This window comes from Pinus tabuliformis, chromosome 1_2, assembly GCF_031772625.1.
Source record: "Pinus tabuliformis cultivar Carrire ecotype Pingquan chromosome 1_2, CPIR1, whole genome shotgun sequence".
NCBI classification, from domain to species: domain Eukaryota; kingdom Viridiplantae; phylum Streptophyta; class Pinopsida; order Pinales; family Pinaceae; genus Pinus; species Pinus tabuliformis.
The window spans coordinates 1332126127-1332152274 of record NC_142298.1 but is presented as its reverse complement, the minus strand read 5'-3'; positions in this window follow the sequence as shown (position 1 = coordinate 1332152274).

Below are 26148 nucleotides of genomic sequence, written 5' to 3'. Positions count from 1 at the left end.
CCTTTCTCAGCTTGAGGCAGATTTAGGCCCTAACATAGTGGTGACCATACTGGGGATAGAAATTGTTTGTTTGTTAGTGTTCTTCATTTTATAAACTACAAACAGAGTCTAAAGATTAGCAAGGTAGCCTATGAAACGCTTTTTCTTTGCATTAGCACAAGTAGATAAAAGTTACTTCAGTCAATCTCTGGTCTAGTCTTATAAATGGAATATCTAACTTGCAAATTGCCCCAGTAAATTGGATAATTCTAAGCTTTTGGATGATAAGTTTAGAGTTTGATAGGCTGAACAAGTTGATAATGTCCATTTGATTTCTTGGAAATAATAACACACTGGCTTCTAGAAGATATACCAGAGTAAATCTGGATCCTAATCCACCTCCAGTGTATGAAAATCCCAATCTTATTCCAAGAATCCTTCACCGAGAAATTTCTGTGATTCCCGTGTTCAAATCTCGTTCATGTCTCGTGGTTTTTGAGTATCTTGAAGATCTTGAGTTTGATGAACAGTTTGATCTGTCACTATTTGAGACTAAATCTAAAAGTGCTATAGGTTCTACTGTCATAAATCCAAAGTTTGTCAAAGATCTTGAAACTGAAAAGGCCAATGATTCAATTGATGATTATATCTTGAAACAACTCCAAACTTTAATTGTGGCTTCAAACATCACTGATTTCTTAGAGTCTGCATTTGCAACTCTTGGGTCCTCCGCGATTGCATCTAGCTCCAGAATTCCTACTGAAACTCCCTTCATTCCCACCATTCCCGTGCAGCCTTCTATCTCTGATAAAAAATCTGTAGTGGTGTCACCTCCCTCCACTCCTTCTACCCATCAAACATCTAAAATTTCTTCACCACCATCCCCACCTCATACACCCCATACATCAGCTGCACTCACTCCCCCAACATCCCCAAGACCGATTGCAAATCCACCAAGAGCAATGGTTGCTCGATTTGCACCCCTTGTGTTGCCTCAAAATTTGGATGATATGCCCGCCGATTATCAAAGAAAAATTCCATTGTTTGATGGCACTCCTCACGGTGTTACAGCTCAACAACATGTGGACAGGATGACATATTTCTTCGACATTCATGAGATTGATGCCAAAAATGTGACAATGAGACTATTTGTACAAACCTTTGGTGGTGAAGTGAGGAAATGGTTCAGAGCTTTTCCGGCTGCAAGTATCGCTACATTGACTAATCTTCAGAGACAATTCTTGGATCGCTGGGAAGTGAAGAAAAATCCTCTTCAGATCCTTTCCAAATATGAGAAAATCAAGCAAAATGTAGGTGAGTCTATTCAAGATTATTGTATTAGATTCAATTTAGTTTACAATGCAATTCCTGATCATATAAAGCCACCTATGGGGCTGGCTTTGGTTAAGTTTCCGGATGGTTTTGATCCTGATATGGCCTATCAATTAAGAGAAAGAGATCCAACCACTTTGGAAGACATGCAGAAAATTGCAGTCAACATTGAAGCTAATTTACTTGCCAAGAGAGCTAGAACAAAGGCTGAAAAGAAGGTAACAATAAAGGAAGAGGTTTCCACTTCAGATTAAGTGCGCTGGAAGATGGAGAAGATGTTTGACAGATTGACAATTGAAAAGCCTGAACCACAAGTCAGAAATCCCAACTTCTGTGGTCAACAACAACCACAATTTAGAATCAAGCGAAGAGAGCAGTGAGCACAAGACCAAACAGCGCAACAGCAGGTGAAGACACCCTTACAGCAGAACTTTTGTACATGGTTCGGAATCAGACGATGACGAGAACGTAATTGGAGAAGAGAATCATTTCTTTACACTCGATGATATGCCAATTTTTATCACTGAATATGAAGAGTATTCCGAGAATTCAGCTGTACAAAGGGACAAAAATTTCATCTTGGCAAATGAAATAGTTCTTGAGGAGGAGTCCGATGAATATCAAAGAGGATACATGAATGCTTTGTCAGCCCAGCAATGACAATATTCACCCAGAAATAGAGATGTGCCCATAAATCCAATTCAGAAAAGGAAGGAGATAACAACATCAAAGAATGATCCTCCCATTGTGCAGAAAAAGGGAAAAGAGACAGCTGATCCTACCACCAACAAAACGCCATCAGCAAATGAAAGATCCAATCAGCCAAGTGTATCAAAGGAGAAAACTGAAAAGAAGGATGTTTTAGCGAAAGAGGTAGAAAAGATTTCAGTTTTTAACTTAGAAAATGAAATTTCTAAGTTAAAAGTATCTATTCCTTTGATTGAGTTGATGAAGAACAACAGCTACAGAGGTCAGGTATCTAAGATTTTGAATTTGGATCCATCATCTGATATGGTGAACGTGGAGGATGATAGACCTGAGTTGATTTTTGGTCCAACATTTGAAGGTGAGTCTCAAGATAGTGATGTAGCTCCTTTTTACATCAGCCTTAGGGTGCATGACTATGTATTACACAATGCTATGTTTGATTCCGGAGCCTCACATAACCTCATGCCTAAGGCCATCATGGAGAAATTGGGATTGGATATCACTAGAAAGTATCATCACCTCTACTCCTTTAATTTTGGTAGAGTAATATGCATTGGTCTTATTAAAGATTTGGTGGCCAGTTTGGATCAGATTCCGGCTAAAAATGTTTTGATGGATGTGGTCGTGGCAGATATACCTCCTAGATTTGGCATGCTTCTCTCTAGATCTTGGGGAGAAAAGATTAAAATGCAGCTTGATTTCTCTTATGCTACCATTCCCGTGTTCGGTCAAATGAGAAAATTATACCAGGAGCAAAAGATGAAGTACATGATCACTAGCAAGGAGAAACCATTAAATCATCCAATCAACTATGTACATATTGATTTAGAATCATTTGTTTTGTATTCAGATAGCTTTAATGATGTAAATAGCCAAGTAGTTGAAGTAGAAGACATTCCCGAGATCACTGAAAATTTTAGAGAGGTCTTAAAGCAAGAAAGACAAAGACTTGATAGTATCGTAGAGCAATTAGCCTTTCGATAGTAGCAACATATTGATGGACAACAAGGAAGAGTAACAGAGCAAACATAATTTCATCATTTGGAAGAGGACGAAGTAGGCCTGTGGAGCATGGATTTTGATGGCGCGGTAGGAAGGGAAGGTGCTGGAATTGGCATTTGGATACATAGCCCTGTTTTCGTTCCAAACAAAGTGCCAAGCAATGTAAGGGTCTGTTCTTATAAACTAGCTTTTGACTGTTCAAATAATGAGGCTGAATATGAGGCTTTAATTGCTGGTTTGAAAATTCTTAGAAAGTTGAATGCTAAAAGGATTTCAGTGTATGGAAAATCCGAGTTAGTTATCAAGCAAGTGAAAGGGGAATATCAAGCTAAGCATCCTCCAATGCGGGCCTACCACAATGCGGTATTAGATATCTTGAGAGTGTTTTCAGATTACACTTTGACATGTGTCTCTCATGTTTAGAATGTCATTGCCGATTCACTTGCAACAACAGCAAGAAATTTGAAAATTCCAATGAATTCAAACAACAAGTTTGAGATTCATGTGAAACATCACCCAGCGGTTCCCAATAATCAAACATATTGGCAAGTGTTTCAAGATGATGAAGAGATCGATGAATTTCTGCAAAATGAAGGTAAATTCAAAGACACTTCTATTGATGTGGAATATGATGTTGGTGAGGCAGATATAGAAATCAATCAGATTGAAGTGTTGCAGCTAAAGGAAAACATCATTCCTAAAGGTCTAATACCTTTAGAGGAGCTGTTTGATCAAGATGATGTGGCCCGAAAACCGAGCTTGCTGCCAACTGAGAAAGGAGTTGAGGATGTGAACATTGGATCAGTTGAAAATCCTAAAATGGTGAAGTTATCAAAGGCATTGTCTCTACATGTAAAAGCAAAGTATATCAGTTTACTATCTTCTTTTACTGATGTATTTGCTTGGGATTATTCAGATTTGAAGGCATATGACACAAGCATCATTCAGCATATCATCTCGATCAAGCCAAATCAAAAGCATTTTCGTCAGAAGCTAAGAAGAATAAATCCAAAGCTGCTTCCCTCAATTGAGAAGGAAGTGAATTGGTTGTACAAAGCGGGTATCATTGTTCCCATAAGATTTTCCGATTGGATTTCTAATTTGGTGCCCGTGCGCAAGAAAATAGGTGAGATTCAGTTATGTATTGATTTTAGAAATCTGAATAAAGTATCTTTGAAAGATAACTATCCATTGCCCAAGATGGATCATATACTTCAGAGGGTAGTTGGGGCTTCCCACATGTCGCTACTTGATGGGTATTCTGGGTATAACCAAATTCGGGTCCATGAGGATGACAAAGACAAAACAGCGTTCACCACTCCGTGGGGAATGTTTCACTATGCTAAGATGCCTTTCGGATTGAAAAATGCTGGTGCAACCTTTTAGCGGGCGATGGATATTGCATTTGCTAATGAAAAAGATGTTTTTCTAGTTGTTTATCTTGATGATTTGACAGTTTTCTCTAACTCAGATGAAGAGCACCTCTATCATCTGAAAATTGTATTTCAGCATTGTAAAAAGTATGGTATATCTCCCAATCCAAAGAAAAGTCTATTTGCCATGGATGAACGCAAGCTTCTTGGTCATATCATATCAAAGGAGGGCATACGCGTCGATACAGCTCGGGTGGAAGCCATTCAAAAGATTGATTTTCCACAAAGTAAGAAAGAAATCCAATCATTCAATGGTAAGATGAATTTCTTACCTCGCTTTGTGCCCAATCTTGCAGAACATTTAAGGGAAATCACAAACATGCTCAAAAAAGATAGTGTAGTGAAGTGGACCGAGGAAGAAATTAAGTCTTTCAATTTGGTGAAGTTGGCCCTTTCTTCAGCTCCAGTTTTGATCAGCCTGGACTATACTCAAGATTTCATTTTGTTTTCATTTTCCTTGGATCATACTATGGCAGCGATCTTGATGCAGAAAAGAGACTAGCTTGAGAAACCAATTGCATTTTTTAGCATAACCATAAGGGATGCAACATTAAAGTACAATATTATTGAAAAGCAAGCTCTCGCTTTGGTAAAGGAATTGAAATATTTTCGGGTTTATATTTTGCATTCTCACATCCTTGCTTATGTCCCTAACACTGCTGTTAAAGTTGTCTTAGTGCAAACAGATCCAGAGGGGAAAAGAGGCAAATGGATTGCTGTCTTGTTGGAATATGACGTGGAGATCAAACCGACAAAGCTCATCAAAGGATAGGGGCTGGCTAAGCTAATGGCTGAGTCAAATTTGCACGCCTTGGACATCAATCTCATCACTGCTATGTCCGAGGAAGATGAAGAGAGTCTGCCTGCTTAGGTATCAAATTTTTTTCTTTTTTCTCCTTGGTATTCAGACATTGTTTATGTACTCCAAAATATATCATCACCACCTAGAATGGCTAAGAAAAAAAGTAGGACACTGAAATTGAAGGCTGCCAAGTTTTTCATCATGAATAATGCACTCTATTGGAAAGATCCCGGTGGTGTGTTGCTCAATTTTTTGGTTGAAGAAGAGGCAAAATAGGTTATGGAAGACTTTCACAAGGGAGATTGCGGAGGCCATCTTTTCTAGAAGACAACAACCAATAAAATTTTGAGAGCGGGGTATTATTGGCCAACTCTTTTTGCTGATGTGTACAAAATAGTAGCAAGCTGCCACGAATGTCAGATTTTTCAAGGTAGGAGGAAGTTGCAGCCTTTACCACTCAAGCCCATTGAAGTAAGTGCTCCATTTCAGCAGTGGGGTTTGGATTTCATTGGCGAGATCCATCCTTCTTCTTTAGCGGAGCACAAATGGATCCTCACAGTGACAAATTATTTCATCAAATGGATTGAGGCAATTCCCACGAGGTAGGCCACTGATTTGGTAATCATTTCATTTATTGAAAACAACATTTTGTCTCATTTTGGCTATCCAAATAAGCTGATCACTGACAATGTAGCAACCTTTAAATCTAAAAGGATGATTGACTTTTGTCTTAAATATCAAATCACTTTGGGGCATTCAACTGCATATTACCCCCAATGCAATGGATTGGCGGAATCCTCAAATAAATCTTTCGTCAACATTATCAAAAAGCTGTTGGAAACGAACAAGAAAAGTTGGCACAAAAATCTAGTTAATGCACTTTGGGCAGATAGAGTAAGTCAAAAGAAATCTATAGGCATGTCCCCTTTCGAGCTCGTGTATGGCATGGACACAGTCTTCCCAACCTCTCTTGTAGTCTTGGTGGTTAAACTCCTACAAGAAGCGGGCAGTGAAGATGATCATTTGCAGTGGAGAATCAATCAAATGATTCATTTGCAACAAACTAGAGAGGAGGTATTTCAAAACACTTTCAAGCTGCAAGAGAGAATCAAGAAGATATATGATTGAAAGGTGAAGGCGGAAAAGTTTGAAATAGAAGACATAGTGCTGAAATGGGATGCACGGAAAGAAGAGAAAGGTAAGCATGGCAAGTTTGAAAACCTTTGGAAAGGACCTTACAGGATTGCTGCACATCAGGGCCAAAATGCTTTCCTTTTGCAAGAAATGAATGGAGAAGACTATCCTAGTGGGCCGGTCAATGATCGGCTACTCAAACGGTACTATTTTTGAAGTATTTTCTTTTGGCATATGTATCATTGTACATACCAGTTTGTTTAAATTCCATTGCAAATGTGTACTATTTTCATGCTTTCAGTTTGGGGCCTGAGGTGAAGGCTATAAAACTGAGGTTTGATTTCAGTTTTGGTTTGGTTTGTTTGAGTAAGGTCTTTCAGTCGATTTCAGTCTTGAAATTGGGTCAGTTCTGAGTCACATTTCAGTCCTGAAATTGAGTCAAGAGTCTCGTTTTGGTTTTTTGAAGTTATTGACTCCATAGCCCAATGGACGAAGGCATTGCCTACTTTCCTAGAGATCTGTAGTTCTTGGCACCTCCAAGGAGCTACCATCCCCATTGGAGCCAATGTTAGTGTCGGTATCTTCATCCCTCCGTCAGATATCAAATTTTCTTGTTGCATTGCATATTAGGTGTCTCGCTCAGTCAGCTGCATTCTATTAGGAGCATGGATCATCTGACAGTAGTGGCTTGTTGTACATTTTCCCTCATGTCCTTTACCTGCTGGCCCATTTCCCATTTCCATTCATCAAGATTATCTGCAATCACCTTTTGTCTTTAAGTCTGCAAGAGTCAGTTCTAGGGTTTTAGTTTCATTAGGTTTAGGGTTTCATAAAAAAAGGTCTTCAAAATGTCCAATAACAGCCAGCAGGTGCATAAGGAGGTTAAATAAAGTTCCAGTACCAATAAAATTCATAATCTCATGCTCAGAAATGTATTTTTCCTCAAAACCCTGTTTTGAGGAAAAAACAGAGTATTTTAGGTTTTTGTTGTATAAATTCATGTAATTTTAGTTCTCTTATATGTAAATCACTTTAGTGGCAACCCTGGTCACCTTGCCAAGCTTCAGTAGGCAAACCAAAATTCAAGTCATTCAGTTCATCAAAGGCACAAATAAAATAAACTGCCCAAAAGCAGAGTTGAAAAAGTAAGTCACATTGCAAACATTATAAAAGTGGGTTTTATGAAGGAAAAATCAAAAGCTCTTGTGTATAAATCATTTTTACAATTCAAAAAGCTCATTGGCACTTAAAGAAGAAAGATTGAGCAAACTAAGGGTCGTGTTGGAGAAAGGAAGTGAAATCGCAACAAAGAGTTCAGGTTTTGGAGGCGCGGCGCATTGGGTGAGAGGTGCGGCGCATACAAGTGGCGTGGTGCATTGGGCCACCCTCCACAGTGTTAAATTTATACTGGCGCGACACATACAGGAGGCGCGACGCGTTAGGTTTGTGGCATGTCGCATAGAGCTGCCAAGCCTGATTTCATCACAAACTCTCCCAAATTTGCAAAAATTGCTCAAATCTTCTAGTGTGCAAGTAAGTCAAGCCCTTTTCTTTGCTAGTGAAAGAGTTTTTCTTAAAAATTTATGGTGGTTGCGTGAAAAAACTCAAACCCTACTTCCTTGCAATTTATCAAAAAATTGATTGCCTAGGGTTTGCATTTGTCATTTTTCTGCCAAATTCACTCCACCACTCCCTCACTTTTGATTCCTCCATTTGTTTCCCAATTTCGTCCATTCATTCCCTAACTTCCATATTCCTAAAACAAAAGGTCATTCACCTCTATCCCCAATTCTCATTTTCCCAAATCCTAGCTACAAAATCCCCAAACCCTAATTGTTGTCCCTAAGCTTACATATTATTCCCTAATCCCCTATTTCCCAAAAAACTTGTCATAATATTCCCAAAACCCCTCATACCCTCTTCCTCCACAGTCCCTCATACATTCTTACCCTTGGTGACAGAAAACTAAAATCACCATAAATCTCTTTATACTCATCAAGAAAAATCACACATTAGCAAGCATGGAATCTGATCCTTCATATGACCGAGATGAAGAAACACACAGTGACTCTCCTAGAGAAATGCATGCACCAAGGAGACCTCACAAGGGTGACAAACATATACAAGAGGAACCTACCTCACTTGCCGAGATACAGGCCTGCCCTCTTGCTATCACATGCTTCCAAAACCAATCCTATTATCAGTTCTGTGAGATGGTTTCTAGTGTCCAGTATCATCATGAGTTATCCTGGTTGTTTCTGCTTCATCTACATAATGGCCAAGCCACTATAGCTGGTGTGGCATTCACCTTGACACCAGAGTCTATTTCTCTAGCAACCAGCATTCCTAATGTCGGAGAGTAGTGGAACAAAAGGCAGCAGATTGACAAGGAACATTATGAAACATACATCAAGCTCGGTTATTTGAGACAACTTAGCAGAGTTTTTCCCTTTCAATACCTGAAAGACTCATATGCTCCGTTGATGAAACTCATAATGAAGTATTTTAGCTGTGAGGGCCAGTTTTCTCGCCTATATGCTTATCATATCAGATTGTTGATGCACTTTACCAGGGTGAGAATGATGAATCTCCCCTACTTCATATGCCGAAATATTGAGAAGATGACCACCCTAGTACAACAGAAGACTCCTCAGCAGCAGCTTAACAGTATATATCATTTTGCACTCATCAAAATTGTGGTCATGCATCAGCTTGGTTTGCAGGGCATCTCATGGGAGGATTTCATTTCTCATGAGTTCACAGCTCCTAAGGTACCTCGAGAGACTTTTCATGGGACAGGTGGACCTTCGCATCAGCAGGAGGGTCATAAGACACAGACCCCTAGTGTGCCAGTGTTTGTCACCTATCAAAAGGGCACTAGACAGTTGTTTGCAGCAGCAAAGCGAGTATTATCTCCACCCGGGGTGCAAGGGATCTCGCTTCCTTCTTCAGTACAACAGGTTCTAGAAAAAGGAAATAGGCCGTTACATGATGAGGGGCCTTCAGGTGAGCAGGAGGCCGATTTCATTCTCATTTAGGACGATGACCCTGATTTGGGCCCACAAAGCTCAGAGCTCAAGGAGGTCATCCAAGAGCAACAGGTGGACATTAATGTTTTGTCTCTCAATTTTGAAAGAGTCGAGTGGATAATAAAGTACCCGGAGCAAAGAAACAAGCAACTAGAGGATCAGCAAACCATGATGGAGTTAAGAAACATACGAGAAAACCGGCAAGCTGCTAGAAGGAGGAAAGTCAAGTTCACAACACTTGAGCAAGAAATCAATGCTGATCGTGAGTCTTGGTTGGAGAGGACTAATATCCACTTGGATAGGATGTTGGAGAAGGCCATCAATGAGAAAAATGTGTTGAGAAACATGGCATATCACTATTTGTCAAGGAATATGGTGTGCCAAGCTAGAATCAGGAACTTGAAGGCCAAGTTGAAGAAGAGATCGAGGAGGCAAAAAGCGCAAGATAAACTTCAGATCTTGGCTGAGGCTTCCTTGGCCCAACACAGAACTTGATGGAGAACACTCAGCCCAAATTTCAAAAAATTTGGGACACTTTTTGCTTTTTTGAAATTTTTGGGCTAAAACACAGAATTTTCTGCCCAATGCACCACACCACCTGGGGCTCGCTTTTGATAGAGGCCTCCAAACGAAAAAAAATCAGCATATTTGGTTTTTTCTTGGAAAAATATGCATGCATACCAATGGCCAAGAAATTTTAACAGGTTTTGAGCCCCCAAAAAGGTCAAAAACACCCGAAAAATGACCTTACTGCCCCTATTTTGACACACAGGAAGCAGTGTTGGGAGAAATCAGATTTGGAGGGGCAAATGGAGGCCAAATTCAAAAATTCCACTTGTTCTAGAAAGTATACAGGTAGAAATTTCCAAAAAGAACACTTGAAGAAAATTTTGACACCAGGAAGGCCTCCAAAGGGCTCTTCAAACAGGTGCTACGCATAGAGAAATCAGCATGGCACATTGGGGAAATTTTGCTCAGTTTGACCAAGTATACTCTGTTTTTCACCTAGTTCCTTGACAGTTTGACTTTTCTCTTTCTTAATGTAAAAATTATGATGTAATTTAATGTAAATTGATGGATCTTGATGTAATTATGTCAAATGTTTGCAACTAAATGAATCAGTTCCCTAGTTTCTAGAGGCAAGCTGTTCCACTGCCTAATTTGTAGTTCTCAGTTTAGAATTAGTTGGAACAGCTCCTAAACTCATGAGCTTAAACCCTAGAGGTTAGGATGAGTTTTTGTTTGCTTATATATTATGTTTTTTCAGTCATTAGCATGGTTGGACTTATGAGAAAGCTTGGAGCTTCATTGTATACATTTTTCAGCAGTTTTGGCTAAGGAATAGACCAGGGTTTGTAGCACTCTATGGGATTCATGTGGCATATTGCTTTGATATTGTGTTTCCTTATGTATTTTTAAGTTTATATGTGTTTTATGTATGCAATTATCGCTCTTGATTCTTCTTAACTAAAACAAACAAGGATAAAGGTAGAATCCAGTGAAATTGTAGTGCTCTTCCTAAGGTTTGCTTAGTTATTGATGTTTTCAGTTGTTTGAAGAGGATCCATGAGGTTTTCTTGCCATCTTCAACTCCTCATCTATATAAATCTCTCCATTTCATTCAATTTGAATGATCAAATCACTTTCCTACCTTGCTCCATTGAGATCTCTACAAAACTGAGCCTCATTCCCAAGACCCAAAATTTTCCTTTCCATTTAAGCTAACAAAACATCTTTAAATTCAATAAAACTCTTTTGCACACATACCTAGCCTAAGATCAGTATTCATATCAGTCATCTCAAGCCCTCATTAATCATATTTTTCTGAGATTGACAAGGAGAGAGCCCTCTCCCGACCTAGTAGGGCTAGCTACCAGGTTAAGCATGGTTTGATGTTACCCTAGATCTTGCCTTACTCAGCCTGAGGTAGATTTAGGCCCTAATAGACATGATCGTGCTCTCTGAATGGCCCTGATCGAAACCCTCTTTCCACACCAACCTTCCACAAACTGGTTTATAGTCCTGTGCCTTCTTTCAACTGTGGGGGGGCACTTAGACTGTGTTTTCTATAGCTAGTCAGGTGGTCGCACCTAGGTGCGATGTCTCAGCATCCTTGCTAGCCCAGGCTACGGGCACCTTTCGAGTGCCTTCATATCTATTAGCTCCTTAGGTGTTGTTGTATAGGGTACATGCCTCCGTTGGTGTAGTCGAAGCCATGATAGAAGGGTCATAGCTTATCCTATTACCGAGGTGGACCTGGCCAGACTGGGTTCCCTTATGTGTAGATTCACGTGGCCCGCTTGTGTGATGCCCTGTTTTATTTTGCTGATTCCTTTCCCTAACATCGCGCTTTTCCTTCTCTGTTGCACCTGTTTTTCATTGATTTCATGAAGCTTGATACTACCATGCCTACTCATGGTTCCCTCTTGTCTTACTATTAAGAAGCTCACCTTTGCCTCCCTCCTGTGATAGGCCCATTAACTCTTTGGTATCTACAGAGTCCCAGTGGATCATATTATGCTGTTCTTGTGCCCTCCTGCTTGTCTGCTGGTTTTGTCATGGACAACTGGCAGGCTACATTGCTGTGGTGAATTTGGATTTTTGCTTCATATACGATTAGGTGTTATCACACCATACACCCACACCCTACATTGCCGATGGATGACATCCCCTTTTGTCCTCCAATCTGACCGCGCGCCCACCTCCTAACTTCGCACCACTTTCCCCTAGTCTTTTGGTGTACACTCCACCCTTGTGTAGTGGTTGCACACGGCGACCCTGTTTGTGCATCCTGATTGTCTTCTAAACTCATCGGTTCATAGTGGTCTACTGGTTCCTCCGCTTTCGTTGCACCCTTATCAGTCGGCTGCTCCCTTGCTTCTATCGTTACATGGCGTAGTGATCTAGTCATCATATTACAACTTAGTGTTGTTACCTCATGCAATCAGTTCTGCCATCGCTCAATCTCTTCATTAGAGTCCAATGTACAAGAACTGTCGCGTTCCCATGAGATTCTCTCTTCTACTGTCGGATTCACCCGATCTTGATCTTACATTATGATCTGGTAGATATGATCCAGGTCCTCATCACTCTCCTCATCGTGTACAAGTTCAGTGTAGCACGCTCCTTCAGCTGGATCTAACGGAATGACTACGTGTAGAGACTTTTTCTCAAATATCATCTCTAGATATTTTATATTAATGACTCCATTCATGTCCATGGCCCAGTCTATCCCTAATAGTGTTGGGTAAGGGTTAATGTCATCCACAATTTCTATTACCTCAAAGTTTGTTTGTGTGCTTGCGCCTTCTATATCTACTGTGACGCCTTGTAGTCTCCCCATGGGCAACACCTTTTGTTGGTTTTCCATCTGTAATTGAATAGGAGACCACTATAATGTGGGCCTACCCATGCGTTCCCATGTATGTTTAGGTAGGACATTCGCATTCGACCCAAGTCCAAAATGACTTGATCCATCTCATAGTTGCTAATCTGGGTAGTCAATCGCATCTCCCGCCCTATGCGTAAAGCATGCTTGCCTAGCTTCTTGATCATACACAATTCACCGGACCCTGCACATCTAGTTATCAATTCTTGCAATCCCTTCACCGCTCTAGTTTCCCATAGTAGCTTCATGCATGTCTCTAAAAAGGTAGTTAACATAGAATTATCTAATTATGGCTCAGTCTGATCCTTGCTACCTGATGTAGAAGGCTCCACGAAGCTCTTCTTAGCTTCCATAAATTTTTCCTTCACGCGTTCTAAATCAAATTTGGGTTGCTTTGTAGGGGCCTTGCGAACCCATGCATCCTCCTCAGGTTGCTTCCCCTTATCTTCTCCTGTAGTTGCACCACTTCTGAGCATCATGTTCATGTTAGGATCCTCCTCGCGTGGTTCTGCCTTCATCATCTGGATGTTCTAAGTGGGAGTAGCCTGGAGCACCCCTTTTTCCTGCATTTGTGCAATTAGTGTGGGGAAATCTACTACATCATGATTGAATTGGTAACAGTATGGGCAGCATGGTCTGGTCGAGTTCATGCAATCCCACACGTAGTGCCCCAGTCCTCCACAATTGTAGCAGATTAATTGTCCTCGGCCTTGTCCAGGTCCCATTCCTCCTCGTCCCCGTCTGCGTCCCTGAAATCCACCCCGCGCTATCATTGCAGCTGGATCCTGACCTCGCGCCTTAGTCTACATCCTATAAGCAAGTGTTCATTCCATAAACAACTCATAACTTTAGCGATTGCATTTGTCATGGCCCATTGATCTACAAAAATTGCAAAATAGCTGCTGAGGGGGTTGTATCAGTTTCAGCAATAGATGACAATTGTCTGTGGTGTGCTTTCCTCCCACCTGACAGATTGCGCACCAGAGCGAGGGTGCTACGTTCAGCCCTACTTGTGCCTCTGGTCGCATGGCATTGGTCACCGTCCTGCTAGATAGTTTGTGAATATCTGACGGTGATCTTTATCATGGCCCTAGCCTTTACATTTTATGCACCATACCTCTGCGCACGCTTTTGACCGGGGTGCTTTATCTTGTTTCAAATTTTGCATTTCTAAGCACAGGTTTTGTAGTTGCGCATGGATTTACTGAACTCCCAACCCCAGATCTTGTATTGGAGTTTCATGCAACCTCACGCTATCTCCAATGCTTCAGCTTCGGTTGAGATATTTTGCTGTGATAGCACCGTCCTCAGATGTGGTGTCAATGATGCCACAAACCATGCACAGTGTTGTGCATCTGTCAGCGTCATGTTTGCCTCGCGGATTGTACTTTTCAATATCTGATCCAGATCCCATGGGGTTTCACCAGGCATCATCGTGATCTCCTTGAACCCGATGATCGACTGTGTTTCCAATTTTGGTCGGCTAAATTCTTTGTTTAGTGCATCCTGAATCGCCACTATTCCCGCATTCGGATGATCGCTAGAGTACTTTATATATCGCGTCAATGCATGGTCCTGTAGTGTGCTCACCAGAGAAGCATTTTTGATGTTCTCATCTGTTACTCCTTGGGCTTCCCATACAGGCTTTACCACGAACTAGAATTTATCAAGTTCCTCATTTCCTACGCCTCTAAGTACCGGCAACTTGAATGCACCTACCATCCCTACCCTCGGTGGTGGAAGCGGTGGGGTAGGTGAAGATGGGTTGAATGTAGGTGAAATAGGTGATGGCATGGATGGTGGTGGTATTAGTGGAAAGCGCTGCTTTATCAATCAGACTGTGCTTCTCGGAGAGAACCCTGCGAGCTCCTCCTTGCTTTCTCATGAGAATGAAATCAGAGGACTGTTTTCTAATCCTTCGGTCACTTGGTAGCCTCTTTTGCTCCTCGTTACCCCAGACATCAATGGATGCACATAAACCATTTTTCACATAACATCATTTTAATCCAAGTATTCAACGATTTGATGTACTTACCCTGCAACCCTTGGAGAAAGTGCTTTTCTGCTCCGCTGTAACTCACAATTGTGTCTATCGCGAACTCAATTATAAACCCTCCTATTATTCGATCCAACCAGTGATCTACTACCCGTGCAATTTTATCTTCAGATGCCTACGCACCAACTCTGGAGTCCACACGATGGGCTGATCTAGTTTGCACCTTCCCTGACTGTCAGCTAGCCTCGCAATCCACTCATATAGCTCTGTCAAGAACGATGTGAAGAAAATCTCGTGGATTTCTATGTATATGTAGCGATCCAGCCACCTTTCCTCAGATATCGACGGGTTTCTATTTTCTTGTACCACGAATTCATGAAACTTTTGATCCAACCAATCTTCAAGTACTTTCTTTGTAGGGTTCCAATGTTCCAACATCAAACATCCCTTAGGTAGATCTTGGTCCCAGCAACAGAACCATTTGTTGGTTTATTAGGCCTTGACCCAGGTTCGCCAAACAAATCTCGCAGCTACTGGCCCTTTCGGCAACAGCCCGCGGAGCATGGATTGAGGTCTCACTCGAGGTAGTAGGGGAGGTTGCTAGAACCAGGTTTCCACACCCTTGGGGTGTCTTGATGTCATCTGGAAGGGTCACAAACTGTTCTGTGGCCTTGCTCCACCCTGCACTATTATTGGGCTTTCGTGTAGATCCACACAGGTGTACTTTCTTTTTAATGAAATTCTTATAGGTATGATCTTCTTGTTACAGTCTTTAGGCAAAAATTTAACAATAAAACCTAGTGCACGCAATTATAAAAATATATAAACTCATATAACAGATGCATAAATCAGAGCACAAGAGATCCGTGATACTTCAGAACACACTTATCTTTATTAAACTCTTTCGTCAAGACAACTAGATCCACCCTATGCACTCAGCTACAGGGGTCCGCGCACATAGTTGTGGACTCTACCAGGCCTCTGTGCACACAACTGTGGAGCCTCTATCTATTTACCAACACCCTTGACTTGGACTTACAGACATAGATAATAATGTCTTCAAAAACCCATAGCACCAAGATCCAAAACAAAACTTCTCAAAAAGACTGACTTCTAGCCATAGAGCCTTGCTCTATTTATACATTCCCATGGTCCACGGACCATGGGTCGGTCGACTCACTTCCTATTATTTTACATTATTTTCGGGCGGTCAACCCCTTTACTTAACTCATTATAATTTGCGCGCTGCACACTTCGCGGAGTCTTTACCATACTTTTTCCCAAAATTGTGGACTTTGAGTCCTAAAACTATTACACGGGGCCTTCGTGACCCAACATATACCAAGGGGAAGAAGGTGGGGTTGAACAACTTTGTTACATCAATCAAAGGAGACCTCATGGACCTCGGCCATATCAGAAGGGCATGCAAGGTGCATCCTATTCATATTACCATCCCAACTAAAATGCACCCTTTCCCCCTTGGTATTATACTTCTCATCCTTCATGGTCCACACCTTCTCCTTGGCCTTATGTACCTCAGTATCCAGCCTAACCTGTGAATCAACCATTTCATCCATATGCTTCTACACATCCTCAGTGGATTCCCCCATCACAAGGTTGGATGCCTCAATTCAACCAACACCCATGCTTTATTGCCTCCACCTCTATCTCAACCACAACTCATTCATCTTGCTCCACCTAAGCAATCCCAGATGCCTGCTCAACCAAAATTGAACCCGAAAACAAGCAGGCACAACGGGTCTATAGTGGAGAGACATCTTACCTTGTCTATGATGTGGAGATTCAAGAAATCAACCTCAGGTCTATAAGAGTGCTCCCAGATAACAAACCTCCATCTCCTCCTGAGGAGCTTGAAGAGGAAAAGGAAGAGAGTGTTCCTAAAGCCAATCCACCTCCTTTTCCTGAAAGATTGATCCATTCTAACCAACACGCCCTAGAAGAGATTGAAATTTTGGAAGAATTGAATTTTTTTTGTGTGTTAAAATCCCACTCGTCCAAGATATCAAGGATGTTCCCATCTAAGAAAAGATTATAAAGGAGAAATGCTTCACAATCCTAGAAGGATAAATAAAGACACCGCTACCATCAATGTCATTGGTCGATTGTCTAATCTAATGCTAGAGAGAGCGATTTTCCCAAAGTATCTAGGCCTTGGAAGTCCTGTGGTAGATGTGCACATTGATGGCATCATTATCCCCCACACCTTGATTGATCTTGGGGCTACCATCAATGTGATGACTAAGGAAACTATGCTCATGCTAAACCTCCAAGGATCCTTAACAAATACCACAATAGTGCTGCAACTTGGAGATAGGTCCACAGTGGCTCCTGAGGGAGTTGTTGAGGATGTAATGGTTTCTATTGACTCTTGGGAGCATCCTTCTGACTTATTAGGTCTTCTTCCCAAAACCAAATTCAATGGTTATCCTCTCATCCTTGGAAGACCATTTCTAGCCACTATTGATGCTTACATAAGTTGCAGAGTTGAAAACATGACCATTAAGAATGGGTATTTGTCGAAAAAGTTGGTATTATACCCTCCCACTCATCCATCACTTGAGCATGACTTACCCCTATGGTTGGAAGAGGAGGAGGAAGATGAAGTGTATCATACAACATCCCATCCAATTTGTACCCTAGATGTTATTATAGGAGGGGGAAAACTTGATGAAGACATCGTCATTGACCAAATCATCCAGAAATAGTTTGCCAATACCATGCCTCTTGATGGGCTTGCGAAGGAATATGAGGGTAACCCTTGGGCTGAGTTATGCCTGGTGGACCCAAGTCCTGCACATTTCAAGATGGTATAATTTGGTCCATCTAAAAACTTGAAGATCAACCCCTCTCTCAGCCAGTCAAGAGGAGAAGTTGTGTGACATGTTGAGAGAGCACTTAGATTCCTTTGCTTGGAGATATAGAGTAATGAAGGGGGTGCATCATTCAGTGTGTACTCATCACATATACATCAAGGAAGAATGAAAACGAGTGCATCAACCTCAGAGGAGGATGAGCCCTATTGGGTTGTGAAAAAGGTATGTTTTTCCTCCTCATTTTCTTAATTAATCATATGGTTTTCCATGAATTTACTCTCATATTGAGCACATTCTCGAAGAAAGATCGTGAAAAGAAAATAGAAAGTAGTGTTGGTCAAATCACATTTTTTTGGTAGCAAAAGCCTAAGTTTCCACTCGTTTATGCGCAGGTTTCCTGGATTGGACAACTGTTGTTCCTTTCAGATAAGACGATAGTGCCAAGAAAGGGAGATGTCATTGGTTATAGTTGTGTGAACCACACTAAAGGTGGAGACAACATACATGATTGATGTTTAAATCCATTTGTTCAGACGAGTAATCCTGAGGATCTTCTGATCCTTAGGATAAGCTCTAATTTTGCTAGAAGTTCATAGAATATATAACGTTAGTAAATCAGAATGAAAGTAACTTGTAACTTTGTAATTTGTAAAATTCTAGAAAGAATGCGAATGCAGTATGAACTTTAAGGAGTCAAATTGATTATGTAATTATTTGATAGTTAATGAAAGACTTGGAAGTTTCCATTAAATCCATGTATTGAGTTTCGATAGCGGTTTTCTTCTGGAGGCTTTGGGCCCAGTTGTTGGAAGATCCACTGCTCCTTGTATTATGTTATTTACCTTTTATTGTCAATATTTACGTTGTTGTTTCTTCTCTAGGTTGACTTAGATTAAATCATATAGCTTAGTTAATATCATTTTTATTTACAGAAAGTAAGTTTGTATATGATTGTTGTTCCTTCTTAGTATATTCTTTCTGCAAGTATTTCTAGCTTTGAATATTGTTTATAATTAACATGATTTGAATAGTCTCCTTAATGCGTATGGATTTGATTATTCAGGTTGATTTCCTCTCTTATATTAGGACATTGATCTTTGTTTGAAAATAATTTGCAAGTGATTTATCTTTCCGATTTCGAATTATAGAATAATTCATGTTCTGCATTTCTAAGATTTAATGAGTTGTTAAGTGATTATTTATTTCTGCAACAATTAGTTAGGATTAATTACCTGCATTTCACTATGTGATTGTTATCACATAGACAATACTTACAACCTTGAAATAGACAGACGAATCCCAAGTTGAAATATTAATGTAGAATTAAGGTTGATTTATAAAGTCATCTTAGTGCACCAACATTTTATTTTGGCATCGTTGCTAGGGAGGTTGTTAAGATAATAGTTAATTTGTGTGTCTGAAGAGAATTGGGTGTTGAAAATGGGAGGTAAGAATCTACGTACATATAAAGAAAAAAGCTTGTTCCTAGTGCCCACTCTCAGTAGATACGCATAGGTTGTGTATGAACGAATGAATCGGAGAAAAAAGATACCAATAGATCACAAATTACTACCAAAAAACACCAAAGCCCAAGGATCAACAACCCTTGGGAGACCAACCTTTATAGATGAAATCATTCAGAGAGTTGAATCTCAGGTGTCAGTAGGACCCTAGACAACATTTGGAAAGGGCTCTACTTTGATCCATCAAACAAAAGAATCACCAACTGCACCTTACGTCGAGATCCATAGAAAAACTGAAGGATCTGAGAAAAGTTTCCAAAATACAAATAATCAATACTCTGGTCCTTCACAAGAGGGAAAATCATGTAATTTGAGAGAAGGAGAGGGAGAAACTAGTGGAGTTGCTAAGGCAGATCCACAACCATCTGAATTAGGATCTCCTGTGATCTTGGCTGAAAAATAAGTACATAATATCCTAGATCTGAGTAGTGCAGTAAAGCCCCTTCGAATTTTGAATACTCCACCCACCCAGTTAACACCCCCTATCCAAGAAATCCGTAATTATTATTGGCACATCCTCGACCAAATGGTGAATCAACCACCTCAAGGTTAGAACTCGATGTTGGAATATCCCATCATCAACCCAGTAGCCAATGCTCTGATGAAATCTATTCCTTTACAAAATATCCCAACCTTTCAAGGGATGATCTCATAGGCTCCGAATTCCTTTTTATTTGAGTTTGATATCCTACGAAAAGGTTATGATTACACCACTGATCCTCAAAAATTGAATTTGTTCCCCCCCCACCTCAAAGGGAACATCTTTGCAATGGTTTATGGGTTTTTGTGGAAGTACCATTAACTCCTAGGATGACATGAAATTTTTTTTTCTCACCAAATACTAGGACTATTGTAGGACTAGGGATCTAAAAGATGAAATATTCAAAATGCCTGTGAAGGATAATTAAAATTTAGAGGAATGCGTTGAATTGTTTCAGTATAATTTGCAGAGATCCCCCCACTCCACATTACCAAAAGAAGTCCTGAAAGCCATTTTAATAAAGGGGATGAGAGAAGAATGGGTAGAAACTTTAAATCTGATGGGGAAAGGTGACATTTATAAAGAAGACTATGACAAAATTGTTTGATTATGTATCAGGTGTTCGCGGGGTAGCACACACATCGGGCTAGGAAGCTAAGACTCCATGACTAGAGGAAGCAGACCTCCCAGCGGAGGCGTGACGAGAATAGAGATCAGAAACCTCTTGCAAGATTTCAAGATAGGTATCTTAGGTATGCTAACTACAAAGTTAGATGTATTACATGCTAGACAAAGACAAGATGAGGCAAAACAAACGCTAATCATATTCTTCCCACGTTGCCAAAAGAAGCACAGTCAAAGAGAATGTCCTTTGGAAATGATTTAGAAATGATCTATATGCATAAAGGATGCACAAAGGACCATGCCACAGATTAGTTTCCATCGCTTCCTGGATTAAAAGCAGTGTTCAAAGAAGCTGAAGAAGGAATAAAGACGACATAATTAATGGCACAACATCGACAATGGTAAGCACGACCCTTAGGTATGCCACAAGACCTGTCCTTGTTCTTTCCTATGCAATATAATGAACAACAAAATATTGGAACAACATGGCAAGGTCAACCACCTTTCTCTGCCTGGAAATCCCAACAATATTCCATGTCACCCTGGCCAAGCCAACCCTTCCTAGGAGCTGGCTGGCCAAATCCACAATGCTCTACCCCCTTCTGGAAAAAATCATCTAGTAATCCTCACCTTTCACAATGGGCTGATTCCACTTCATAGAACCCAAATTGGCCTCAAAACCAGCAATGCCCTATGGGTATGAACAATTTAACCATGGGAGTGGGTTCTCAACCTCAACCCACATTGCCTGGTCCATTTCAGAACCCTCAGCCTTCAATACGCCCCCAACTGCCAGCTCAACCAAATTTGAATCCTAATAATAATAAACCAGTCCAATATGTACAAATCCTTGAGAATTCGGATAATGACATAGAACCAGTAGAATGAAATGAACTTTGGCTAAGGTCAGGTCACATTTTTTCCATAGAAGAAAATAAATAAATTGAAAATGAAAAACAATATGCAATAAATCCTTCCACTGTGATTGCTACAGAAATAAAACAGGGAGAAGACATAGTCGAGCAACAAAATTTTGATAAAATTATAATTTCTTCTCCCCCATTCCTCAAGAGACTAGAAATAGCTAAACCTGTTATCTATCTTGATTTTGATATCTTAGGGGAATTGAAAAATTTGTGTATAAATATTCTGCTCCTCTAGGCCATACAAGACATCCCGATTTATGCAAAAACAATTAAGGAATTATGTGGGAAGAAGCCTGGGAGGAAATTGAAAAATCCACCAATAGTGCATGTGGTAGGAACTTTATCTGACCTGCTTCTAGGTAAACAAGTAGCCATTAAATATGAAGAGCCAGGGAATCCTGTAGTAACTATTCAGATACAAGGCTGTACCTTTCCAAACAGACTAGTAGATCTTGGAGCAACCATTAATATTCTGACTACTGAAACCTGAAGGTTCTGGGCATTACAACTTTGGAACCCACCTCAACCTTATTAGAACTTGCCGACAGATCAGTAGTTAGACCTGAAGGAACCTTACAGGATGTGATTGTTTTTGTCAATTCCTGGGAATATCCAGTGGACTTTCTAGTAATCAACCCAAGAAGTAGGCTAGATTGACATCCTTTGATATTGGGTTGACCTTGGCTAGAAACAGGAGATGCTTATATAGGATGTCGTGCAAGGAGCATGACTATTACACAAAGAAATGTTGTGAAGAGTCTTGTTTTGTATCTCCTAGCTAAACCAAGCCTACATGTTGTAAATAATCAGTTACACCCACCTATATACCTAGAAGAAAACATATGCTCTCCTGTCACACTGTAAGAAGCTCTTTAATTTAAAAAGCAGACGGAGGACGATGTAATTAACAACTTCATTAATAGACCAGTTTTCATGAATAATCTGACATGCTAAGTATTAAAATCCATTCTCAATAATGAAGCACGGGGAGATCCCCCGAGGGATGTAGATGATCAGCATATACCCATGACTGTTGTTTATAGTAGTAGGCCAATTGAGATTGAACCAGGTAAAACGCTTAACATTAACAGTAACTTGGACAATCATCAACAACAAAGGCTTATTCAAGTACTTTGGAAATATAAAAAATATTTTCCCTAGGAATACTCAGACATGAAAGGTATAGATCCCCAGCTGTGTACCCATCATATCTACATTGAGAAGGATGATCGCACCATTCGGCAGCCCTAGAGAAGGTTGAATCCTCACCTCAGAGATATTGTGAAAGAGGAACTACAAAAGTTGCTAGATATAAATTTTATTATCCTATCTCAGATAGATAGTGGGTCTCCTCGTTGTTAGTCATTCCTAAGAAAAATGGTAAATGGAAAATCTTTGTGGATTATAGAGAACTGAATAAAGCCACCCAGAAGGACCATTTCCCTATTTCGTTCATTGATCAAGTTTTCAACACCTTAGCAAGGAAACAATTTTTTTTCCTTCCTCGATGGCTTCGACAGCTATAATCAGATCCAAATTTCCCCATAAGACCAAGAAAAAACCATATTTACCTACCCTTGGGGTATGTTTGCATAAAGAGTTTTACCCTTTGGTTTATGAAATGCCCCAACCACATTTTAGAGAGCAATATTGAGCATTTTTTCTAATCTGATCAACGAAGGACTTGAAATTTATATGGATGATTTCACCCCCTATGGAAGTGATCTGGAGCGGAGCTTGCAAAATCTGGAAAAGGTACTTGAACATTGCATTTCCACTAGGTTGTTCTTAAGAAATTTAATGTGCCACATGATGATGACTGAAGGTGTGGTTTTGGGAGACTACATCTCTGTGGTAGGAATACAGGTAGATCCAACAAAAATAGAGGTAATTCTTGCACTACTCACACCCAACACCCAGACCGAGGTATGTAGTTTCATTGTATATGAAGGGTACTATAGCAGATTTCTTGAGAACTTTTCAAGGATTGTTGCATATTTGTATGTATTAACTTGCATTGTTGAATTTCATTGGTCTAAAAAATGTGATGTTTCCTTTGCAGATCTGAAGAAACTGATTTCAACTACACCAGTATTGTGATGACCAAACTGGGAGTTACCTTTCCATATCTCTATAGATGCATCAGACACAACTATAGGCATTGTACTTGGATAAGAAGAGGACATGAAGCCCTATGCTATCTATTATATTATCAAAAACCTTACCCATGTTGAGTTAAATTACACACTAACAGAAAAAGAATTTCTAGCTATCATACATGCTATTAATAAGTTTGGACATTATATAACAGGCTATCCAGTCTTTCTATATACTGACCACTCTTCCATTAGGTACTTGGATAATAAACCAATCATTAATGGGTGATTAACTCGATGGATGTTGTTACCGCAGGAGTTTGATATCACCATAAAGGACCGATTAGGAAAAGAAAATCCTTTTGCAGACTTCCTGTCTTAGGTACCTAAGATGAATGATCTATTATCAATAGAAGATTAGTTTCCAAATGAGAAACTATTCATTGTAACGATTAAATGACCTTGGTATGTAGATGTAGCAAATTATCTAGCAGTTGGGAAATTACCAGCCCATCGGTCGCCCATGGAAAGGAAGCTGATTTTCCAAATCAGTGCCCGATTTTCATGGATTGGCGGGTATCTTTTCCACACTGGATCCAATTTATAGATTGGAAGATGCATTCGAGAAGATGATGTCTATGACACCCTGAAATCTCGTCACGATGAGCCTTGTGGCAGACATTTCGTAGACTGAAAAACTGGACATAAGATCCTTCAGATGGGATATTGCTGGCCCACCATATTCAAGTATGCCAATAAATATGTTCAAGCTTATGACAATTGCCAAAGGATAGGACATTCTGGCCAGGCTGATGAAATGCCACTGTAGCTGTAGTTGGTGGTGGAACCCTTTGAAAGATGGGCACTTGACTTTGTTGGGCCCTTTAATCCTTCATTGCCCGATTTTCATGGATTGGAGGGTATATTTTCCACACTGGATTCGATTTATAGATTCAAAGATTCATTCAAGAAGATGAGGTCTATGACATCCTGAAATCTTGTCACGATGAGCCTTGTGGCAGACATTTCACAGATCGTAGAACTGAACATAAGATCCTTTGGATGGGCTATTATTGGCCCACCATATTCAAGGATGCCAATAAATATGTTCAAGCTTGTGATAGTTTCCAAAGGATGGGACATCCTAGCCAAGCTGATGAAATGCCACTATAGCCGTAGTTGGTGGTGGAACCCTTTGAAAGATGGGTGCTTGACTTTGTTGGGCCCTTTAATCTACCATCAAATCAAAAGGTCTATATACTGGTTTCCATGGACTATGTAACTAAATGGGTAGAAATAGTAGCCTTTCCATGGGCCACAGAAGAAATAGTGATTAATTTCCTTTTTGAACTATTCGTACGATATGGCTTACCAAGGGAGGTGATACTGATGGAGGAGCGCAGTTTACAGGGCATAAAATTTCAGCCACCCAGCGAAATCATCACGTAAAACATTGAGTTACCTCTCCGTATCACCCACCAGTGAATGGATAGGTAGAGAGAACCAACAAATTCATAGAAGCAATCTTGACTAAGGCAGTCTCATCAAATCAACGGAACTGTGCTGCTAAATTCCAGAAGCCTTGTGGGCCTATCACACAACATGGCGCAATACTACTGGATACTCCCCCTACCAACTTGTTTTTGGCAAGGAACCAATCTTCCCAATATATTTTGAGATAAATACTCTTAGGACAGCCTAGGAGGTTGTTGGGTTGTGTTATATTCTTTCCACGACTAGCCGACGTAGTTAACTGGGGGGTTAGAAGGGGGTCGGAGCCCCCCCTTCGTTGCACTGATTGCGTAGTTGGGGGGGGGGGGGGGGGGGAAGGGGTCATAGGGGGTTTGAAGGGTGCAGATAACACCACTCTATGGGGTCCAGGGCAGCACCCTGGGAAATTTTGTTTTTGGACCCTATATTAAGTTGGGCGGACCTACCTATGGTTTTGGTCATGATTTCCGCACATGGTTTTTGGACGTGATGGTTTTCGGTCCATGGTATTGGATGCTTCGGCATGTATAAACATGTATTGTAACATTGAAAGGAAAATAATGAAAAATCAAGCTGGTAGTCCCGGTTTTGGGATCTAGGGGAAAATCTTTGTGTATATGTGTTTTATGTGTTATGCTCTCGCATTGTTTATATTCTGTGTTTTAGAATTTGTATTTAGGTAATTTCTATACAGGGTTAAAACCTACAGAGGTTGGACTAGATCTTAGAGAAGCCCAAACATGATGACCTCAACAATTAAACGAGTTAGATGAAGCATGCTTACTTTCCCTGCAGCTTACAACAATTATTCAACAGCAGAGGTTCAAGTGGAATGATAGGCTTATTAAAAAGAAATCATTTTAGAAAGGTGATTAGGTGCTCCTCTATGACTCCAGATTTCAGGAATTCCCAAGGAAACTACAGACAAGGTGGCTCGGGCCTTATGAGATTCAAGAAGTGCATAACAATGGCACCATAACTTTAATCACCATTGACAGGTCTAGTGTTCTCTTCCTAGTGAATGGGCATCACTTGCAAATTTATCACTAGCCACTCACAAAGAAATCCTTCTATTAGCAGGTAAGTAATGATCCTACTCTCCAAATCATAGCTGCAGGGGATGGTAACCCGACAACTTCATTTGCATGAAAAAATTGTTTTCTTCTCATATTGTAAATAATGTACATATTTTCTTTTGAAAATGGTTGAGAAATTTTATTCTTTTTTCTTATTTAGTACGTTGGAATTTTGATACAAACATTGTTTATAATCAATTGTTTTTCCTTAAAAGAGCACTTATTGTTCCTTCTTCATAGTTTTGTTCCCTTCTTGAAGGAGAAGTCGATATGCCTTTTCCAAAGAAACAATTG